Source organism: Morone saxatilis, unplaced genomic scaffold (genome assembly GCF_004916995.1).
Source record: "Morone saxatilis isolate NCDOM2014 unplaced genomic scaffold, NCSU_SB_2.0 Contig20, whole genome shotgun sequence".
Classification (NCBI taxonomy): domain Eukaryota; kingdom Metazoa; phylum Chordata; class Actinopteri; family Moronidae; genus Morone; species Morone saxatilis.
Window position 1 is genome coordinate 8,552,147 of NW_023339763.1, and position 14,143 is coordinate 8,566,289.

At 44.7% G+C, this 14,143-nt stretch overlaps 1 protein-coding gene across 2 annotated transcripts in view; it reads right to left on the minus strand.

The window, feature by feature from the left end:
- The window catches only part of LOC118331599 (gamma-aminobutyric acid receptor subunit beta-2), a 66,713-nt gene that overhangs the window by 39,112 nt on the left and 13,458 nt on the right, over nt 1–14,143 (minus strand). The window lies entirely within an intron of this gene.

Below are 14,143 nucleotides of genomic sequence, written 5' to 3' on the forward strand. Positions count from 1 at the left end.
ATTACCGGCGCGCGCTAGGGATGACGTAAACAACACAACTACACGCTAGACTGGTTGGTTTGTAAACCGTGGCTAACAAGCAATACACTTTAAAAGGCTGAATGATTTAATATTAACACAAAACATAATCGTTAGCAGTGATTAGCGGAGTAGCTGCGCATTAGCGTAGTGCTCTTTTCAGAGTTAATACAATGAAAGTTGAAGTTTCTCTATTTTGCACAGACAGTGTTTACATTTGGAAAGCCATGTTGCATTTATGCATGCATCCAGGGTCACAATAAAATGAGGCAAATGGTGTTAATTCCACAATAGGAGATATTTAGTTTTTACCTAACGTTTGGTGTAAAAAGCCGCAGTATATCGGTATCGGGTGATATCGGTATCGGAAATTGAGGAGTTGGCCAATACTCGCAATATTCGGATACGCCCAAAAAGCCAATATCGAGCCATCCCTTACTACTATCTAGTGGTTGAGGGTTTAAACCAAAAATCAATAGTCTTTTGGGAAAATCAATACAATATCACAAACAAAATGATTGCCGTATAAATTTTCTTATACTACTACTGCCCAGAAACTAGGTAGATGGATTCAGTATGGGTGTGTGTTTTATTTACTGCCAGTACTTGGGCTGGTAGTTTTCTTAAGCCACAGGAACCTGGAGCGGAGGAGAGAGATGCTTGGGCCATTAGGTCCAGCATGCTCTTAATCACAGGCATTTAAGGAAGAATGGAGTTCTGTGGATCGGGGGAGGCCTGTGGGACATTTTGGTTGCCTTTCAAACCCAACCGAGGTTGCATCCCAGAACAAGCCTCGGTCCAGGTCCCAACGTGGACTTTCGCCTCCAAAACTTAAGGGGTGGGACCACCATGGGCCCACCAGCCCTTCTCCCACAAGGAAGAGTTATTGTTAGTGTTTCTGGCATTTCAGGGGCAAGATGCTTCCCCCTCTCATGGAGAAACAACTGGAGTTGAAAGGTTTTGTACAGGCAGGTTTAGACAAAGGAAACTGGAAATCTCAACGTTCTCCATCCTGGTTCAGAGCTCAAAGGATGGCTGCAATCCACAACAAGAGATGGGAAACCTCTATTGTTCCTGACCCAACAGATTGATACCCATTCCCTTTTGAAAACAACCCACTGCTCATCCCCATGAGTGTATGTTTTGTCAAACAATATCTGCAACTTGATGGTAATCCCTTAAGCCTTAATGTTCTAGAAAAGTTGGCTGGAGCTTTATGAGATCATGTGTTATTTCTTTATGACCTGTAAACAAATCCCAAGTTGACTAAGCCTCCACTAGGCCATGCCTATAAATACTGTAAACATATCCCATTGTAAAAACTACTGTATGCTCCTTGTTTGTGAGGCGTTGGGTAATCACTGACTGCCCCAAGGGATTAGAGTTCCATTTGGAGGCTTGGACCAACATAGTGTCCTCCTTGAAGAGGGGTTTTAAAGCCCACGGCCAGTTTAAAAAATACTTGGAGGGTGATTGGATGATCTATACACTAACTACCCGCTTCCTGTCTGCACAGACTTAGGTCAACTTCCGCGTATGTAATATGGATGTTACAGATACCTCAACCCGAAGTTTTCAATGAACAGATTCTATAACGTTGGCAATTTAAATAGAGGACCTCAAAATCTCATCTGATTTTCCGAATGTGGCTTATACATTTGTAACAAGAATAATAATACCTGGCTTCTATGTTGTTATCTGACCAGCGCTCCATTCGGAGAGTCTTATGATATTAAGAGATACAGATGTGACATATGCATTAGAAATGTTCAGTAGTAATTCATCATACTAATTCACTTTCAATATTAGCGCGTCTACATGACATGGTTTAACAAGAACATTCAATAGACCGTCTCTCGTTCTCTCTTGGCCTCCATGGTGTGACTCAACTGCACTCTGCCTCTGCGGATGTTCTTCAACCCAGAAAACCAAGACTTGTGAGTGGCAAATTAGAGTGCAACAGTGGCAGGCCATCAACGCGTGACGCAGACCCAGAAACCAAGGCCCCACTGCTCTAGTTCCCAACAATTTATCTGATTGCCGCAGCCACCAGGAGTTGATCGTTTGCTCTACAGCCGTACGATCAATGTGGAGCGGCCTTTGTTCTTAAACAGCGTGCAGTGATGAAGTTCTTTTTGGTCTCATTTGTTGTTTGTTTTTTTGGATTTAACAAGTAGACTTTAATTTCTATCCTAGCGAAACCCACGAGTTCGGACGCCAGTTTGAGAGTTGGTCTCCCGAAGCGATGTCAGTAGATGTGATTTATTTTTTAGGAAAAGACGAAGATTCTTATGACATTGGATCAAATTGCGCCAGCCACAGTCTGTAGAGTGTGCGGTGCAAAGGCATTACACAGCCGTTAAATTGCACAGCAGCACTACAAACATTTCCAGACCGAATGTGCCGTTGATCTCTCTCTTGACGCAAACACTCAGCCCACTCATCATTGCCTCGCCTTTCCCTAGTGGGGCAGTGCACCAACCCATCTACTACATTACCTTTAACCGAGTTGTTAACCACTGCCAATAGATGCTTGAGCTCTGATATTAAGCTAATCTTCACCTTTTAATTTAAAGTCGTGCGGTTAGGACGAGCAGCAACCCGCGGTGCTTGAGGTCGTTGGACCTGAAATAACAAGCGTGTGGCTGGATAAGTAAGGATACAGCCGACAGAAAACCCTGCGAAGAAGACGGTGGGGCCTGCTACTGGGGGGCATGAACAAGGCAATCTGCAATGGGATTTTCCACTGCATGAAAGCACAAGAAATCACAATGAGGGTTTTGCTTTCCTCGCCTGTACTTATTTAGGAGTGTTTGCCGTGTAAAACAGACAGTTTAAATTGGGTGTTCAATACGACCGGAGGGATGCGATCTTTTCATTTCATCTCAACTTTGATTGTCCAGCAGAAACAAATGAGCTTGCAGGAAAAATAAGAATTGCCCTAGAAGATTGCAATGGCGTAGGACCTGGGCAAAGCTTGGTAATGTCTGTCATGTTTACTGTGCGCCTTGAGTCGCTGGCAAATATCAGGAGTGGCGAGATGAAAAAATGTAGTGAGATGTGGGTATAGCGAATTGTCTTCCGTGGTCAAACTCACAGTAGGTGTCGTAGTGTACTTTTGTTGTGTTGGACAGAACTGCACGCCAGAACCTTTAGCTGTCCAACCATTGGGTGGTGGGGTCTCTCACGGGCAATTACCAGAGGATGGGGACAAGAAAAACAAATTGGCCAACAAGGAGGAGCACGGCTAGGATGAGGGAGTAACTTTATAGGGCAGTGTAGGGATTAGATATTAGGATGAGGGGGGTGGATGGAGGATGGAGAGAAAGGATAGGAGAACAGAAGGAGGAGGTGATGGATTGTGAGCAGGCCCACGGGTGAGTGCATCGGGCAAGGAAGGGCTGTGCTACCTTGGCAAATGTGTTCAGCGTACGCTTTCTGGCCACTGTGTGCGTGCGTGGCTGTAGGTTAGGAAGTCTTCACTAAATATGATCTAACGAACACCAACACACACAGGCTCAAGCCAACCAGAGGTCTTGCACCAATGCTGCTGAGCCCCGTCCTCATCGTTGTGCGTCGCTCTTCTTTGCTCCCAATGAAGCCCCCTGCTTGCGTTGATGTTATGTTTCGGGAAGGCGACATTGTGTTCGAGTCTCCCGCTTCGTGGTTTGATCTCATGTGACAACAGCACAGCACTCCCCCCAGAAATCCGCTTCAGTTTATGAGCATTACTACGCAATTGGGAAGTGCTTCTCGCCCACAATTTATAATGAAGACGTTTTTGCTGCGAGGTTCGTAGCAGAGCGATGGCGGTAACGCTGGGCTGATGATTAAATCTGCTAAGGTGTGTCATGTTTGGGTATTTTTCCACGGCCCAGCCCGTGCTAGTGCTCGCACCACGCGGATCTGATGCCCCAAAGCGTGTTTCTGGCCGCCCTCGCTGCACATCTGTAGCAGCTCATCCTGCCAGACCCACCACCCAAGCAGCGCGCATCCCTTCCACACACACCACAGCACCACGACACAAAGCATAACAACTACTACTATGAGCTGCGCCGTTCGGACTCTTCTCCACCCCTCTCAGCCGGCGATTCTTCTCACTCTGGACCGCTCTCTTAATGGCGCCCTCCCTGCGCTCCTCTGACTTTCTCTCGCTTCTTCTTCTGCTGCATTCTCTCCTCTTCATCCTATGCCAGCTCTCGTGCGACTCAGCGAGTTCTGGTATTCGACAGACCATGGAGGGCACTGCCATGTGATGATACCACATAACAGATGGAGCTAAGCGAGTGGTGGTTTGCTGGCCGTGTGTGGTGGTGAGTTGCTGTTGCGTCCGCAGTTGTCGAGAGCGGTGGCGGAGTTCGGCAGGTGAAAGAGACGGAGAGAATGAGTGGCGCAGTGGTAGAACAGAGAAAAATAGGAAGAGAGGTACAGTCCATGACGTACGAGAGCTGACCGAGCTGACGAAAAGGCAGAGAATGTGATGGGAGTTATAAATAGAAAATTTCAAGAAGTGCAAGCGTGAGAAGGAAAAAACCACGCACAAAAAGATGCAGCGCGCGGCAGCGCAGCGCGGTAGTGACTGGTACAGTGAGCAGGAGTGAGCGACTCGGTTTTCTCTGTCTCGACGCAGTTCAGTTCACCAATGGATTGGAGCTGAGCTTCCCGTGAGAAGCTGTAGTAGCTGCGGTGTGTGCGGTGTGGTCGCGCGCCCGTACACGACGCTGGAGTCTGTGTGGTGTGGAACAGCGGTGCGGTTGAGCGAGCAGGTAGCGAGCGAGGTGCGTCGGGGGTAATAGTAACGTATCGTGTACGAAACGGGGATGCACGGGCGGCACGGCGATGCAGAGACTGCGACGAGACAGTCAGCGGTGAAGATTCGAGATTCGGCGGTGTGTAGCGGGTCACAGTTGGTTCGGCTCAGTGTGAGAGCGTGCAGACGGCTGCAGATGCCGGGAAGTGATGGTAGAGTGTGTTAGAGGGTGATCCATAAAGTCATACTCGGCAAGAGTGGACGTGTAGAGTGCGCGGTACGCGGAAGGAGACGAGGTGAGGCAGTCGACTACTGAGGGTCGCAGACATAGAAGGTATACTATCGCGAACGAACCGTAAGAGCTTGTGGTGGCGGGTGTTTAGTGGTCTGTACAGAAACCTGCGCGCGTAAGACGACTTCAATAGATCATGCTTGCGGAGCTGCAAATGTCCTGGTGGTTTCATGTCAATGTGGTGTGTTCGTGTCCGCAGCACGCTACTTCAGTTGGTCTGTTCGTGGTGGAACGCTGATTTATTCGCAATTGGCTTGCAATGGTGGGAACTACGGGTCTGACTTATTGAGACCTGTGCAGAAACGCTTGGGGTGGCGGGCGTGAGCCATCTTTTGTTCCCAGCAGAGCGGGTGAGTATCGCACTGGACGATTCAACAGCGCTAGGCGACACGGAGCCCGACAGTAAGTGCAGTTGCAGCGACTGATAACACGACGGGGAGCAAGGACGGGTAATTCCAGCAGGCGTAGAAGTGAGCAGCGGGTGGATTTAGCTTTTTTCTGGTCCTTTGCTCGTCTGTCCCTGGTGAGAAGAGGGGGATGCTCAGGCTCATATCATTTTGGTATGCGTCGGTTACCAGGTGGCAAAGTGGGTCGTGCAGGAGTTCACGTAACGACTTTCTTTCCGCAAGCACCATGAGAATGTCTAAGTCTGGCCGGTACCTGTCCTGCGAACGCATCTTGATAAGATGCGACCTGTCATGGCTGTTAGTGGGTGGCCTACGGCGTTAATGTAGAGTCGCACGAGTTGATTTTGTCTTACCCAACCCGCGTGGCGAGCAGAACGTATCTTTTCGACTCGCGCGAGAGAGAATGCTCGAAATCCAGATGACAAGGGCTGGAGTCAGTTCCCACTGTAACCAGTGTCTTCGTCCACGGTGGTGAGGCAGTGATAGTGAGAATTGGTTGAGTTTAGTGGGTTCCACTTCGGCGTCCTGCGGGGTTCTATGGTATGTGGTAAGAGAAGGAGCGGGAAGGACCGTAGAGTGAATACCACGGGCGATGTTGTTTTTGGTAAATGGTGCAACGCGTGTAGTGTTGATGTGGAACAGCAGGAGAGAAGAGGTTCCCGAAGGGAGGTGTACGAAGGAGAGAACTAAAAAGAGCCGAGTTTATGATAACTATTCTAGAAAAAGAAGATTATGTTAACTGTTGTCTAGTCCCCTTTTTGCTATCCCTTTCGTCTCAGCACTGACAGATCAATTATTTTCTGGAGAAAGCCCACTTCTTTCGCGCGTGCGGACAGGGGTGCGGCATTCTGTGCCTGTGGCTCGGTATGTCGAGCTCGTGTCGCTTGGTTCTGTCGTCCAATACTGCGGCGCGGCTATCAACAAGGCCAAACACTGAGACCGTACGTTCGCAACGATCTTGAGACGGCCAGGTCTTCGCCGGCGAAACATAATTGTCTTCCTTTGGGGGCGGACAATCGTCGTGAGAGACAGCGCAGCCGTCATCAGACATCCCTGCGGGTCACCAGCAAGCGGGTCTTTGTTGCGGAGGGTGTGGCTGGGTACGTTGGAACAGGCGAGGGGCGTTGCCCGGCGGTCGGCGGCGGCGCGACATCGGGTAGTTGTCCTGGGGTGTGACATTTAGTGGTGCATACAATTAAAATACGGATGCAAGCGCCCGGCCGGCGTGTTCATAGGCATAGGAGAGATGCGCGACCGTTTATGCAGGCGGGAAAGACAGAGCAAGGAAGGAGTAGCAAAAGCAGCAACTAGTGTTACTGCATGACGGTGACCGTGACAGTGAATGACATTATGCGTGTGTTTCCACCATTCATACTGTGAGAGGTGTGTGATTGCGTGGGCGATGTCGAAGTTGGAGGACGAGTATTCCTGTTGCGAGCAGGTGTATGAGATTGGTGCAAGTCTTTGTTGGCCGCGGTGCGACCAAGCTGGCGCGAGCTGCCGCGGTAGTCCTGCGTCCTCGGTGTGTGCACGTCGCGTCCTCTCGAGTGAGTGAGTTCGTGGGGCTGGTTGTGCGGAGCGTTGAGCTTCGCAGTGAAATGTTATAGGATGACTTTGTTGTGGACACTGGTGGCAGGGCTGTTTCTCCTCATAGAGGCGGTTCTCAGTGGGTTGGGAGCAGCAGCAGCGCATCTTCCCGCGCACTGCAGGAAAGTGCTGCGCTCTGCTCCTGCTGCGGGAGCAGGAGCGGAGAAACGTTACTTGGATCCTGCTCCTCCTGCAGGCAAATTGCGACAATTACCAATAAATGCCAACAGGCTTTCAGGCAATGTAACAATGATGTCTGTGTAGCAGGAAATAAAGGCATGACAGACTTAACAACTCTTCAATTTGTATTATACTGTGAAGAAGAGCATTCCTAGAACGTAATTCGTAGTTACTCTGAGCTCACTCACTTAGACTAAGGTATTAATGTTTTTGTGGATTATCATTAGTATCGCATCTTTCAGCTTATGTCCACAAGTGGTTTGCTTGATTGTTCGGGTTAAACACCCTAAAAGATTTGGGCCTTTCTCTAAGCAATATATGTGTATGTTTTGCTTCGTTGTGTGTCAATGTTAAATGTACGTTTCCAATTCTCTTATTTCCGTCAGTGCAAGCCACACCCTGAGGGATCTATGGGAAGCCTTTTTGCAACCCACCTCCACCCCCAGCTCCTCCTTTTTATGTTGTATCTAATTAATCAATGTCATTTTCTGATTGCCATTGATGCTTGCTCTGTTCTGTACCCTGGGGGGTCTCTGCTGCCGCTCTCCTTGTCTTCAACCTTTACATGTATGCACATGGAAGGGCAGGGAGGTGTGCTCTCCCTAAGGTTTTCCACGTAGGCACGTGGAAGGAGGAGGTCCAAAGAGCATACAATTTATATTGCTTTGGGAAAAAAATTTTCTTGGAATGATTGACTGAAATGGTGAAAATAGTGGATCATGTAGGTGCTAAAGAAACAAATATTTCCTTCAGTAGTTAGTAGAGACCAGTGGAGTGAATGACAGTCCGATGAGATGACTTATATTATCCAACTCCAAAATTTGTCACTACAAAACACAACTCCCATTAAATGTTAATGTTGCTCTGTGTCTGCTGGTGTGTAAATAGGCAACAGTTTACTAAGTTCACCATATAAACCTAAAACATGCTAAAATGTTTTTGCTGTGTTCAGATTTTTTCCACTGCCCCAAGTAGCCAAAAAAAAAAGGTGGTCATGGTTATAAAAAGTGGTTTTGTGAGTCTGTAACAATGTCTATGTCAAATACTACGTCCGCCTTTACTCTTGACAGGCAGGAGTCGTAGGAGTATGAGGTGAAAGGAGAAGTTGGAAGTGGAGGAGAAGTTTAAGCTGAGGATGAGGTGTGATATGAGAACAACAATAGAGAACAGAGAATGGTGGCTTAAGTCTGCTGGAAGAGAAAAAACAGGAGGGATCAGAATGAGCATGACTAAATAGTGAATATTGGTTATACATCTTTTTCTTCCCACTACCCTTGAAACCAGTTTCCCATTTGAGAGCTCTGGAAATGGGTGGGAGTTTGCTGGAGGCTGGGGGAGTGGGAAGGGCTTTTAGAGGGGGGTAAATGAAAGGCACTGGAAAGCTCAGTGGAGCAGTGATGCAAATTGCTTTTATTCTCACAGCTCTTCACTTCCAGCCTCTGATTTCAGCACCAGCAATGACCTCCCTCTGCTACCTTCACTCTCCCCCTCTTTCATCCCTCTTCTCTTCTGCCCCATCCATTTCCTTTTTCCTGTCTTTCATGTTATTTTTTCTATTTCATCCCCCATTTCCCCTCATTCCTTTACATGAATATCCTTCCATCTACTTCTACCTATAGCCTCCCCTCTCTCATATATTCCCTCTCCATCTTGTTGCATCTATTTGCATGCGGTAGGGGAACACATTGGTGGAGAGTGTGAATGGCTGAGATCATTACCACTAAACAGACACAGCCGAGGGAGCCGTCTAGAGAACATGACAGGTGTTAGATCAGCCTCTGAGGTGCTTGATGGGTTCTGAAGGGCCCTGTAAAGGATTCAGATTTGAATATCTCAACCTCAAAGCTTACCGGCATAAAGCTTTGGAGAACTAATTTCCAAAAAGGGAATATTTCGCACTCAGGTAAAAGGGTACCCAATTGATTTGCAAAAATAGATGGACTGGATATTTTACAATTATTGACTGTGATTGCGATGCAATTTTGATCTTGAATACTAGTTTTCTTTCTTTTCTTGTTTTTGTTGGGTACACCTGAAAGCGGTATATGTTGCTTTAAATTATTTCTATAGTGCACTGACCTTGGAGAGTGGGACTGAATCCTAAAGCAGACTGCCTCTGAATCCTCCTCTCCTCTGTGTCTGCCTTGCGCTCTCCTTTCCTCCTACTATCCTCTTTGAAACACCTTTAGTAAGGAGGAAATATGATCCCTCCGCCACTTAGCCATATGTCCATACCACATTCTATCATCCACCTACTTCAGTTCCTCCAAAAAAGCCCTCCAACAACAAGTGGCTTTCAATTTCCTGTCTCACACAGTCCTCATGCCGCCAGCGACAGGGTATGAGGAACCTGGCATAGGGCACAGCATTTCCAAAGGGGCCTAATAATAAACATGCCGATCCCCACAGAGCTGAGTGACATATATTCTGCAGTCTCTGGAGATCTGTGTATGGAGTCCTTAGGATTCAGCTTTGTATCTGGAACAGCTTGTGCACTACATGTAGTAAATTTGCAACAGGAAAGCATACAGGGGCTGCTGCAGGGGTTTAATTTGGCCTGCTTGCTCCAGGATAAATAATGTTGATATTCTTTTTCAACACAACATCAGACTGACAGCTTAAACAAAAATCAAAAAAATATATCAAAATAGAAATAACAAGAAAATGTGTATAACCAACATACTTTGATGAATGTGTTTTAGGTGTTTTAGTTTCATGTCTGTTACATCACCACAAAACAGTGAAATTTATTTTGTAACTCTCAAATTCAAATTCTAATTACTTTATTGATAGATTACTCAATGCTTCTGTGAAAATAATTAGTAAATTCTTCTATTAGTGTGTATGTAGATGTGTTTACTAGCTACAAATGCTGGTCAATTAGTAGAGTAAGTGTGTGCATTTTAGTGTACTATTATGGTCTTGAGATTCACTTCCCACAAGGACATTATTCTGACCAAAGCTCTCAGACTCACATACTCACGTACATTTCGTTGTTTTCTTCCTTCAAGACAATTTCCTTAGTTTATTATTATTTCTATGTCGAAAACTACATGAAGGATTTCAATAAATAACCCACTCTTTTAGCATATATCCCCTTTTCCTACCATACTCTTTCATCATTTACTCTGGACTGGACATAGCTTTCAAGAGAGTTCGCTGCTGAAGGTGAATCAAATTTAGAGGAACCTTTTTTTTTTCTCAGAGCTCTCCCATAGAAGAGGTTCACAGCTTTGCCAGTTGGCAGTTGTGCAGCTTAACTGACTACATACAATTTATTGGAGTCGATTGGAGCATCTGCAGGCTCTTTTGTGTCCCTGGAGAGGAGTAGAGTGGAGTGGCAATTCAGAGAGAGGGCTGGTTGGTGGGGGGTTGATGGGGAAGAGAAGAGAGGGCAGAGCAGGACGCAGATTATTAGGGCGCTTTTGAATCCCACAGGAAGACAAGAGGGGAGTTGATGGAGGTTTCAGTCTTAGCTGTCATTCAAACTAGATGGAAGGTTAGCTGGCCAAGGGACGAGGGGGAAAAAATTAGTCTGTGCCTGTGCACGTCATTTGTCCCACTTAATGCTTCTCGAGAATATGTGCATGTGGATGTGGGGAGCATGGGTGTCATTGTGCCGCTATGTAATCGTACGTCTGTTTTACTACAAACTTACCATATTTCTGCCTTCCTGGTGCTGCTAAAGCGCTTGACAGCTGTCCTTTGACTATTCAACATTTTCCATACACATACAAATACACTGATCCACATTTTCCATACACATACAAATACACTGATCCACTAGAGTCCCACACCTCATGCATTACGGAGGTCTGGGGAACAGAGGAAAAAGCTGATTGCTATTCAAACAGAGTAACCAGAAGCACATCTACAGATTGTCAACATTGAGATAATGCAATATATGTATTATGTGGATCGATGGCACATACAGAATAAAGCCTGAATGAGTCCAGAAAACTGGTTATCAACCTACATCTGAACCACAAATCCGGTCCATGCATTTGTGCCTGTATGTCTCTGCAGGTATGTCTTTTTCTTTGTCCATGTACAGAGTTGTGTAAGTCGAGATTTGATGGCCTGCTTACAGTATCTCCTTGAGCAAGGACACCCTTGAAGAAGCAATATCGGCTCACTGTTGGATTGACCTACAATAGACACAGGGGTGCTTTAGGAGGGTGTCAGCTTCAGAATGTGTATTTGTGAGAGTGTGTAGACACTTGTGTACCTATCCAACAGTGAACCTTTGTGTCATTATAGTGGACCGGGGTAGCCAGGTCCTCTGTTGGTAATGGAAGTCTGTTTTGTTCCAGATGTGGACTTAAGCTGGCAGGATGGAACATTCCTCTTGTCCTCTCTGTCCACTTGTTTGGGAACAATATGGGAGCTGTTTTCATGATAATCAGGCAAATGTAAACAATATGAGCCATTTAGTCCTGTGAGTCAAAGAATATTTAAAGTGTGTGTTCTAAGAAAGTGATTCGTATAGTGTCATAAGTGTTCTGTTTATGATTTTGATTTTAACTGTAACCATGACCATAATCTTCCCTAACCTAAACAAATTATTTTTATTTGTCCAGCCTTATATCCGTACTAACTGGACAGTGGGATGTTCAATCAGACTGCAGTGGTGCAGCAACTAAGGGGAGTCCACCATTCCTTTGTGACATAGTTGTATTATGTCACGTCTCTAGCTTAATGCAGTTAGTGGTTGAATTAGTAAAATTTTACCCACTATTTATCTCTGAAAGTTTAGTTTATAAAAGCAATAGTTGTAACCTGAGTAACTGGGACATCTACCGAGATTTTAAGTTTACTTTTCAGTTTTTTAACAACAACAAAAAAAAAAATGACAGTAACCTGATGAAGGTGAACATTTATAAAACATGTTCATGCCAATACAATCAGCACTTTTATATCGGCCTCTCTGATTTTAGTTTGTGTTTAAACTTCACATGTTAAACAGCTTGATAAAGTATTTGAGAGGGAGACAGAATTTCGGTTTAATACATGCAACAACCAAAAATAATAACTTGATGTGAGAACCAAGAAGCCCTAATACCCATAGTACTCTGGAATGAAAGTGCACCTCACACAAACCCACACATACATCACAGTCAACACTAATCCTCACAATGTTATTTGTTTTGGGGAGTTGTTCCTCTCTCCACCTCTCCTTAACTGACCTCTTTAACAGTTGAGCGAGATCAAGATTATAGACTTGTTTTTCATTTTATTGCAATCCCAATTTCACTTTCACCAAAAAAAAAATAAATAAATCTATCAATAAAATGCAACCAGTCCTTTTTGTAATCCTTGTTTAAAGTTTGATATTGCAGTCTCCATGACTAGGAGATGTACAAGTGGGAGAAATCACAATAACTGGAAAGTATTTCAAAACACTTAAATGCCAAACTAACCTCTAAACTAAACTAAAAGGTTTTCTTTTTCCTTTATCATTTCCTTGAATACCCCCCCACAGCTGACAATATGAGGCTGAATAATAAAAACTAGAAACTGTTTCATATACCTTTAGCATATAAGTGCTGATGGAAAACTCCTGTTAAAAGTACGACAGACAACAGAAGCACTTGTTCTTGGCCTCACTTCCCCAACTGTGCCCACACTACCTGGAATCAAAAGACAGAGGGAACTACAAAGGAAGATCTAACCTCAGACCCTGAGCAACAAGGCTGTGAAGACAATAATTTATTTTTCTGATTTGAAAATGCAATGTTTCAAACTGAACCCAATTGTAGGCTACTGTTAAAACACTGGTGTATACTACCCTATGCAGACAACTGAAGAAAGTGAACTGATGGCAAAAGTATCCCTCAAACCAAGAGCAACTGCTTCATTATCCCTCCCGACGCCATCCCATTATCAGCTCTCAGTGTCATGTTCAGCTGCTGTGAAAACCAATCCACACCCGCCGTCTCTTCTGTTTGGCCATTATCAACTTCTTGTATTTTGACAAGCTGTGATAAAGCAGAATCTAGTCTTGTGACCCATTGATAACTGGCAGTATGAGTTTCCACACACTGTAAAATTTGTGTGTTAGTGCCAGACATGAAACCACAGTAACCCACAAGACCAATAACAAGGCTTTGATGACAAGAGAGAACAGCAGAACCATGTAAGCAAATCTGTTTGGCTTGTAGAAAACAAACAGATCAATACATATACCTCAAAAACACACTTATCTTACACAAATCAAATACAAATGCCTTTCAAAATGCACTATTTTCTCTTTGGTATGGCCTTTACACTGGCTAAATCATAGCCTCAAATATTTAGCTTTTTGAAAATGCTCTCCAGTGTGTCTGTAAAACACACTCACATATTTTCTTTTCCCAGTGCTGAGTGCAAAAAATAGTCTTGTTTAACAACAAATGGTCCCTTTCAAAAACAGTTTTTTTTAATTCATTTAGAAAGACTACAACATTTGTAGGTAGGTACAGAAGCATCACAAGTCCTTTGTCCATTTGTTCTGTCACTATAGCCTTTTAAACAGGTGTTGTCATTGACAAATGTTTATGCTGTTGGTAACTGTGTGTATAAAACAGTGATTTGATTAAGACAGATTATCATTAGCCTGTGTGAACAGGTGGCATTGACCAAATCACTAAATCACATTTTAATACTTGAGTAGTCTGACAAGGAACCAGAGAGGTATGTAATCATACATAATATGATATGTAATGACCTGCTATATTGAAACACAATATATGTCATCATAGTGAGAGTCAAAGGTAAAAGTCCTCCCAGCTTAGACTTGTCCTGGCTATAATTCACTAGTCCTTACTAAACTAGAAATAAAAAAAAATTCTATATTCAATAATTTGCGTAGTAATATTTTTTTATGCCCGTAGTAATATTTATTTTTTCCCTCTAAGGTAACCACAATTT